This window comes from Ixodes scapularis, unplaced genomic scaffold, assembly GCF_016920785.2.
Source record: "Ixodes scapularis isolate PalLabHiFi unplaced genomic scaffold, ASM1692078v2 PGA_scaffold1__304_contigs__length_218370807, whole genome shotgun sequence".
In the NCBI taxonomy this organism is placed as follows: Eukaryota; Metazoa; Arthropoda; class Arachnida; order Ixodida; family Ixodidae; genus Ixodes; species Ixodes scapularis.
This window is the reverse complement of record NW_024609846.1, coordinates 116,773,126-116,781,787: the sequence shown is the minus strand read 5'-3', so window position 1 is coordinate 116,781,787 and position 8,662 is coordinate 116,773,126.

Here is an 8,662-nt window from a genome sequence, read left to right as displayed (position 1 = left end):
ATATTGTTAAACTAAATAAAAAATAGAGGTTAGTTTCGGTTGTGTTCCTGAATTCCAACGTGCCTCCCGGCGTAGATATTACGCTAAAAACCGTTTTTGTTTTCGCAATAAAGAGGTGAATTTCGCGAATAACCCCTTTACTTCCTCGAATAAGCGGGAATAAATTTTGTCGCTTAGCGAAGCCAGTAGACTAGACAGGGCTCAGGAACTGGTGTACGAGCACGCATCTCCGATCCTCACTATAACCGCCATCTTGTCGGTTGTAGTGAGAATGTCACGGATGACAAGTGACGAGGCGGCAAATGACCGAGTAAACTGAACGTTTAATGGAACGAAATTGTGCCCGAAAATAAAAGGAAATAGAAAGATAACAACAGAGCGTCGCGGGCGTCGAAGGCGGCGAAGCAGCAAGATCGAACGCTGATGCGAAACTGACTCGACAAGGTTGCGGGTGGCCTCTTATCTAGAGTGAATCACTATCTCGAAGATTCGGCGGAGAAGGTTCGAGCGTAGCGCGCTCGGGGCGAGAATGAACGCGCACTTTCTAGAACAACAGAAGCAGGGATAAACGTTAGAAGGTATGTCCACAGCAAGAATAAACAAAAATCTTCTACAAGTTCGTGACCCTGCGCGCGGCATTATCCCCCCCTTTAAAAGCGCATCGTCCCGATGCAGCGCAAACCCCAAAAACACTAAATCCACAACAAAAGGACAGTTGAATCGCGAGACACAGTTCACAGTTTGACGAGAGTCCGAAGTTCTATCGTTCGTAATATGGCTTGAGGCGCACGACGTGGACTACTTCAGGTCGCGGTTGACGTCGTCTTGATGGTCGAGTTCCGTCGGGAAGCACCTCGTAGTTTAAGTCCCCGAGACGGCGGAGCACCTTGTAGGGTCCAAAGTAGCGCTTGAGAAGCTTCTCGCTGAGACCGCGGCGCCGTATTGGTGTCCACACCCATACCCGGTCTCCGGGTTGATAGTGGGCGTCACGCCAGCGAAGATTGTATCGACCGGCGTCGACATGTTGCTGGTCTTGAATTCGTAGTCTTGCTAGCTGGCGGTTCTCTTCTTCCCGTTGAGCAACCACCTGGGCGTCATCGCTTCCGTCGTCGACCAAATCGTGCGGCAACATAGAGTCTAGCATAGTCGTCACCCTCCGGCCATACACCAGCTAGAAGGGCGTCATTCTTGTGGTCTCTTGTACGGCCGTATTGTAGGCAAATGTGACGTACGGCAATACCTCGTCCCATGTCTTGTGCTCCACGTCGACGTACATGGAGATCATGTCGGCGATGGTCTTGTTGAGCCGCTCCGTCAACCCGTTTGTCTGCGGATGGTATGCAGTTGTCCGACGGTGGTCCGTCTGGCTTAGACGGAGGATCTCCTGGGTCAACTGCGCCATGAACGATGACCCTCGGTCTGTGATCAGGACTTCGGGGGCGCCATGCCGGAGGACGATGGACTCGGTGAAGGACTTCGCGACTTCGACAGCAGTCCCCGACGGAAGGGCTTTCGTCTCGGCGTAACGCGTAAGATAATCTGTGGCGACGATTATCCAGCGGTTTCCCAGGGTCGACGGTGGAAAAGGGCCCAGCAAATCCATTCCAGTTTGCTGGAACGGTTTGGTTGGAGGGGGAATCGGCTGAAGGCAACCTGCTGGCTTTGACGGCGGTTTATTGCGTCGCTGGCACTCATGGCACGATCGCGTGTAGAGATGGACGGTCTTCGGCAGCTTGGGCCAGTAGTATTTTTCACGTATTCGGGCTAGTGTTCGGCTGTAACCGAGGTGTCCTGAAGTTGGGTCGTCGTGGCAGGCTTGAAAAATCTCTTCTCGAAGGCTGGTGGGGACTACCAGAAGCCACGGCGAATTATTGCTTCCAAAATTTTTCTTATAAAGTACACCTCTTCGAATAGTGAAGGTCGGCAGGACTCGTGAAAAGATACGAGGAACGGTACTTCCTCGTCCTTCTAGATGCTCAATCAGGGCGCGGAGCTCCGGATCGTTTCGTTGAAGTCCTGCCATGTCGTTGGTGTCCACGGCACCTAGGAAACACTCGTCGTCATCGACGTCGGTACAGTCTGACGTTTCGACGGGTGCTCTGGACAAGCAGTCGGCGTCGCTATGTTTCCGTCCTGACTTGTAGACTACGGTGATGTCAAATTCTCGCAGTCGAAGACTCCATCGAGCCAGGCGTCCTGAAGGGTCTTTGAGGTTTGCAAGCCAACAGAGCGAGTGGTGGTCTGTGACCACCCGGAACGGGTTCCCGTATATGTACGGACGAAACTTTGTGATCGCCCATACAACCGCGAGACATTCTTTCTCCGCCTTTGACAGTGTCCGACTTGCGTAGGCAATGACTCGCTCCGTGCCTTCCTGTAGCTGTACCAATACCGCACCAAGTCCGGAGTTACTTGCGTCCGTGTGAATTTCGGTTTCGGCGTGCTGGTCGAAATGTTGCCTTCAGCTGGCTCTTGAAAATGTCCCAGGATGTCAATAAAGATTCGTGGTTTTCGTACCAGCACCTGGCAGTCCCCTCGAGCGAGAAATACACGTTTTGCAGCCGTTGCTCGTTGGTCCAGCCATTGTGGCGGGCGACGCGTTCGAATTGGTCGATCCAATCTTCGACGTCTTCGTGGACTTCGCCGTGGAACGGAGCAGCCGTCCGTGGTGCGACGGGCAGGTAGATGACAGCAGAAGCGGCCTGCGTCTGCGACTGGTTGGCCATCGTCGGCTGCCTGGTCCTAGGTAATAGAAGTCCGTATTCCGGGTGTAGCCCTTGGGTGCGGCGACTTGATCGAGTCTCGATCTGGTCTTCGTTGGGTCCTCGGAAGCTTGGGTCCGGACTTGTACTGCGGGAACTCGGAGGGCTGCGCTGCACGGACAGTTGGATTCGCGATGATTAGGTCAGGTGACATCAATTTCCCCGTTAGATTTAGCATGGAAACTGTATTGGTGTTTCAGTCCCGTGACCTCAGATCATGTGACGCCATTTTTCCCGCTAACTTAAGAGGGGAAATGCACAGATGGGTGGACGGACGAATGGACGGACGGATGGACGGAGGACGGACCACTCTCTGGGTTTAGGGAGTCGTGTTAAAAATCATTCCACGCTTTCAAGATATTAATAGGGAGTTTTAGAATAACGCACGCTAAAGCTTTGCGTACGCAAAGAATAGCGTCGTAGCCACTGCGCATGCTCCGAACGCAAACCACGTTTTGCGCTTTGCGTGCGCAATTTTAGCGAGCGCTATTTCTCGGAAATAGCGTGCGTACGCAAAGAGTCTTTGCGCTTCTCCAAGCGGGATTCGTGATGAGAAGTTGGCTAAAGCCAAAACGAGCACAGTTTAAAAAAAAATGGCGGCTTCCAGGATTATGTCGGCGGCTGCTTTGGCGGTGTCGTGAGTGCGACGTCGGCGGCATCCTCGCGACTGCGATTTTCAATACGGGACGACATTGCACTCGGTTCGGCAACGATCACCGGCAACATGATGCTTGCGACGCGCGAACATTTCTCGGGAAGGTCCGATGTGCGAAGGTTAGTACCTCTCTTGCCGAGGCGACGCAAGCGGACACGACCGGTCAACCGCTCGCGTCGCATTCTCATGTTTAAAACAAATCCATAATGGTACTCTGGACCAAAAACACTTGTTTTTTTTTATAAAGTTACAGCATTTCGTGTGTAAAATAAAAATTGTGACTGTATCACTGGTGGCGTCGCAAGCGCGAGATGCTTGGGCTTTTGCGTCGCGACGGAGAAACGCTATTCTAAAACTCTCTCGCGTCGCGCGCGCTAATACAAGCGCTAAATTTAGCGCTAGCGTGCGATAAAATTGCTTACGTTATTCTAAAACTCCCTAATATCTGTTTTCGCCTGTGATTTGCGCCGTCCAGCGGAAAATTTAAACAATCCAAGATTCAGCGGGGAAACGCAGAATTCGTGGTCATCGCTTCCTTCCTCGCAAACATGTCTCCGGAGTCGGAACTGAATCACGACCGGCGGGAAGAGGCACCGACCTGTTCGCGTAAACCGCCTTAGCAATGACGTCTGTGGAAAGATAACCGTACGCGGATTTTCAAAGGTAACTCGATACGAAATTATCGGGCAGTTTTTTGTCTTGGAAAAAAAAAAGTTTCACACTTGATAAAGAAAACAATTGTGATATCAGTTCCTGCGATTTAGTGTGGGTACATTTATTGCTCCACCAATGACGTCCGCGAAAGGCTGACGCGTGTATAGAGTATATCGTTCGTCACTCTTTAGTCTTCTTGACTATGACGTTTTATCGCGAGGAGCAATGACTGAATGACCTCGCTGACTTTTTTTTTAAATGCGATGGCATCTCTAGGGTCGCCAAAGCATCAGATAGTGTACTTTCCTCTTTCGCGATTCAAGAGCTAAACTTATCAGCGTGAATATAGGAATTCAATTTTCCTGCTAAATTTATCGGAAAGCGTTTCTCCGCTAAATATAACGGTGAACCCTGAATTGGCGTATAATTATGCTCCAGTTAACTTTCTCCCCTAAATGTGTCGGGAAAACCTAAGTTACGGTATATATATATATATATATATATATATATATATATATGCGCCAATTCAATTTTCCCTGCTAAATTAAGCGGGAAAACCTGAGTTGTATAGCTATACACCAATTCGATCCAGACAGGATTGACGCAAAAACGGAGCCGCACTCAGGCAAACTGAAGGCGCCGAGCCAGCGCCACTTAGAATAATCAGAGCCTGTGGCTAGATCTGTGACGTCACCACAGTGAGATCGAGCGAAGACACCGATTGGACGCGAGTTCTGCGTCAGCGCTCGGCTGGGCCTCGTTTCCAATCAACGTGTCGAAGCACGCTCGGCACCAGTCTCGGGTCCAATAGCAGAGTGGCGACGAGGTTCCATCGCTGACTGTGATGGCGTTCCACGCAGGTAGAGTGGGGCGTTCGGAGGCCTTCATTATTCTATTCCATTTATGGTGTTGGCCGAGCTCGAAGAACATCCGATGAAGTGCGGATGATCCAAAATTTTATCGCAGAGAGAAGACGGATTCTTTTCTTTTACAGGAACCTCTCACCTATTGGGGAGGAGGACAGACCGTGACGCCCCAAGCGGTTAACTTTAGAACTACACGGATGGGGACAACAAATACAATGACTCAGCGCTCGGCCGACATAACCGAACGCGGCGTCAGCGTTCGGCTGGAGTTCGTGTTCTCCGGTGAGGAGGAGGAGGGGCTCCTTTGTTTCCACTACGGCCTGCATGAACAATGCAGCATGCACGGTCCCAGCTCAGCACAAAAGCCAAAGTGGGTCAAGCTCGCATTCTCTAAGGATAGATCCGGCAATTAACGTCGATTCCTCGATTGTTAGTATTTTTTAGATTAAACGGGGGGGGGGGGGGGGAGGGGTGGTGACCCCGCGCTCTATTGTAGAAGAAGACATGAACATGCCCATAAGGCCTGTCGGCATGTGCACAGGCCTTGTGTTGAGTAAACACCAAGCGTGGGGAAAACAAATGGGTCAGAGTGCCCCCTATAGTTCGATCTCCTGCCCAATCGCCGCTGACTATCGGCGAATGTTATGTGTGCGCATGTGGGCGCTCTCGTGTGTGTGAGCTAGAGCGAGGGAGATAGATGGCGTTGAACTATGCTTTCATTGACTCACAAATCAACTATTGTCAACTGGTTTGGGCCAAAACAACTAAAACAGATATTAACAAACTCGCGATTTTAACGAAAGTGCTGCGTTTTATTCACAATGTTCCCTGCGATGCTCGCTCCGAACTACTATCGTTTAGCCACAATGTCATCAAACTGAGCAGCGTCTATAAATATTGTTTCTTATGTTAGTATTTATTATCAGCTACAGAGTTTGTAACTTTTTTATTGAATGAGTAAAACTTGACTAAACGCGAATCTCTCACAAATATCCGACGCAGAGAATTCCGGAACGTTCCCCATTTCCGTAAAAAGTATGCACTGCGATCCCTTGCTCATAACATGCCTACACTACTTACAAACTTTCTTATCGACTTCACCGACATGCATTGCTTAATTAAGAAGATACTTTGAGCTGAACAATTTTTGTTTCATTTATACTATCTAACAATTATCTGTATTTGTGCAGAGTCACCGGATCCAGCCAATCTTCCTTGCAAGCTCTTCGTCCGGTGCCCACAGCCCAGCAGACCAATTTATTTGCTGGAGATGAAGTACCAGTTGAAGTTCAAGTTGAAGTTCAGCTTACGGGTGCGCTGTGTGTTGCCTTCAAGCATGCGTCTTGGGACATTACTTTGTGCTTCTTCGTGGCACTGAAATGAGATACAACGGTGCCCGGCCGTAAAGTGAACCGTGTTTTTTTTGTTTTTTTTTTTGCATTCCGAAAGTAAATGACGCATTTCTAAAAGCCCGCCCCAGCATAGAGCTAGAGGTTGGGACAAGATTGCAGTGTTTCAGAACTTAGCGTCATCTGATTCCAATGTATATTTTCTTTTTTCTTAAAGTAAAAACAAAACGAAAAATGAAAGACGTTTACAAATCTCTGTAATGCGAAATTAGAGCGCAGCTCTTAAGGAGGAGAGGGAATGATACAGAGGGGAGGGCATGCCCCTCCTCGTTTCCCGTACCCTCTCCTCCTCCTCCTTTCCGCCTTCATCTCCTCCTTCACCTCTCCTCCTTCTCTCCCCCTTCTCTCCCCTCCTCCGTACCCTCCCCCCTCCCATAATTTACCCACTAAATTTAGCTGAAAAATTGACGCCACGTGACCTCAACAAAAATTCAGTTTCCCTGCTAAATCTAGCGGGGAAAATGACGTCACATCACTTAGTGTCACGTCACCTATGAACAAATTCAGTTTCTCTGCTAGATTTAGAGGGAAAATTGGCGTCACGTGATCTCAACATCAATTTAATTCCCCGCTAAATGTAACGCAGAATCGGTGAGCGGGAAAAATTTGGCGAAAAAAAAACGCATTAGAAGTTATTCCGGCAAGGGGGATTTTTATGTCAATGCTGAGTAAGCAGCGGTGAAGGCCTGCTTGGGCGCCGCTGCGCGCTCATTTACGGGATATCATCACGTGGATACCTGTTTGCAGGCAGAGGTACTAGGTGGTGTCAATGTGGCTTCGTATGTAACGCGTCCATACAAAGAGACTCGCCGAACTAAACTGTCGGAGTTCGTAACACTATACGCTGATACTTTATACGCTGAGTGAGTATGGCAGAAACATTCCAACGTGTCATTTCTGAACGGCAATATACAGAGTGTCCCCCCAGAAAATGTGCAGGATTTTTGTTTTCGTTTTCACCGCAAAAATAAACTATGCATCGCCTAAAACATTCTCCGGCCAAATGTAGCGCTAGTGGCCAGAACCGAATGCCAAAGTTTTAGAGCTTTCTTTCATCTCTTGCAATGGGACAATGGCGGCCGACGGAGTTGTCGAATACATGGTGCTGAATGGCGCCAAATACCGAAAACGGGCGAAAACGGTACCCATTTTCCCATTGAAAATTTCAGAAAATCACATATCTTGTGAATGAGATGGCGTTTAGTTTTGACATTTTGGAACCTGGTTTGGACAACTATATTGCTACATTTGGGCGGGGAGTGAGGGCTGGGCAAAGCGTAAATTATTGTTGCGTTAAAAAAAAAGAAGGTATTTGGTGGTGTTGTTGTTGATAACAGATGTTTTGTGATGCTTTACAGACGTTTTCATCGCTTATCACCCGGGGTAAAAAATGCTGAGTCACTGAGCTGTGTACGCACGCGCAGCGTCTGATATACAGCAGAACAGAGCTACAGCGCACGCTCAGAAGGCGTTCCACAGCCCAGCAGACCAAGATGGCAGCGAGCAGAAAGCGATTTTTGCAAAGGTCTATAGGGTGTTAAAATATCACATTCTTTGAAGAAGATCAAAGTGATGTGTTTTTTTACTGGCTCGTGCGTAATGCCTGCTCGCATTGTACCTCTAGCAAATGAATGATTTCATTTTGTATGATTACTTGCCTCTTTAGTAATTGTATACAGTCTTTGGAGGTATTACTGGCAAAACGAGACAGAATATAACGACTCAAACCTTTCAGTGCAAAAAATTTCCGATTCGTGTTAGTAATATGTATCTCATAAAAGCCAATTCAACTCCAGACTAACTTCTCACTGTAAACTTTGACACGGAAAATTTTGCTTTTATAGCAGAAATGTGTAAAGTCTACAAATGCATCTATCATTCGAATTAATGAGAATATTTACGTTGTTCTATGTATATGATTTTATTTTTGGAAGTAACCATGGCTTATGACGCTTTGTTCCGTATTTATGAAAAGTGTAAACTCCAGGTGTTAAATATGCCATACGCGTGGCGTCGCCTCTATTTCTACTAAGATTGTCTTGTGCGAACCCAAAGTGTTTAAATTGGTTGAGACATGTTGGTTTTCGACGCACGGTTGTTCAAAGAAATCAATCATGTTGTCGTTTCGCACAGTCATTGGGAACATAAAGTACGCACGACTGAGCATGTCTTTAAGCGGCAACTACAATTTAAGCAAGCAGTTCTTAATGATTTTCTTTTATTCCATCCAGGGCGAGAACAAACGACACGTAATCGAGGGTAACAAATACAAGCTGAAATAATATGCTGGACTGACTGTTAAAAATACTTCGTTTT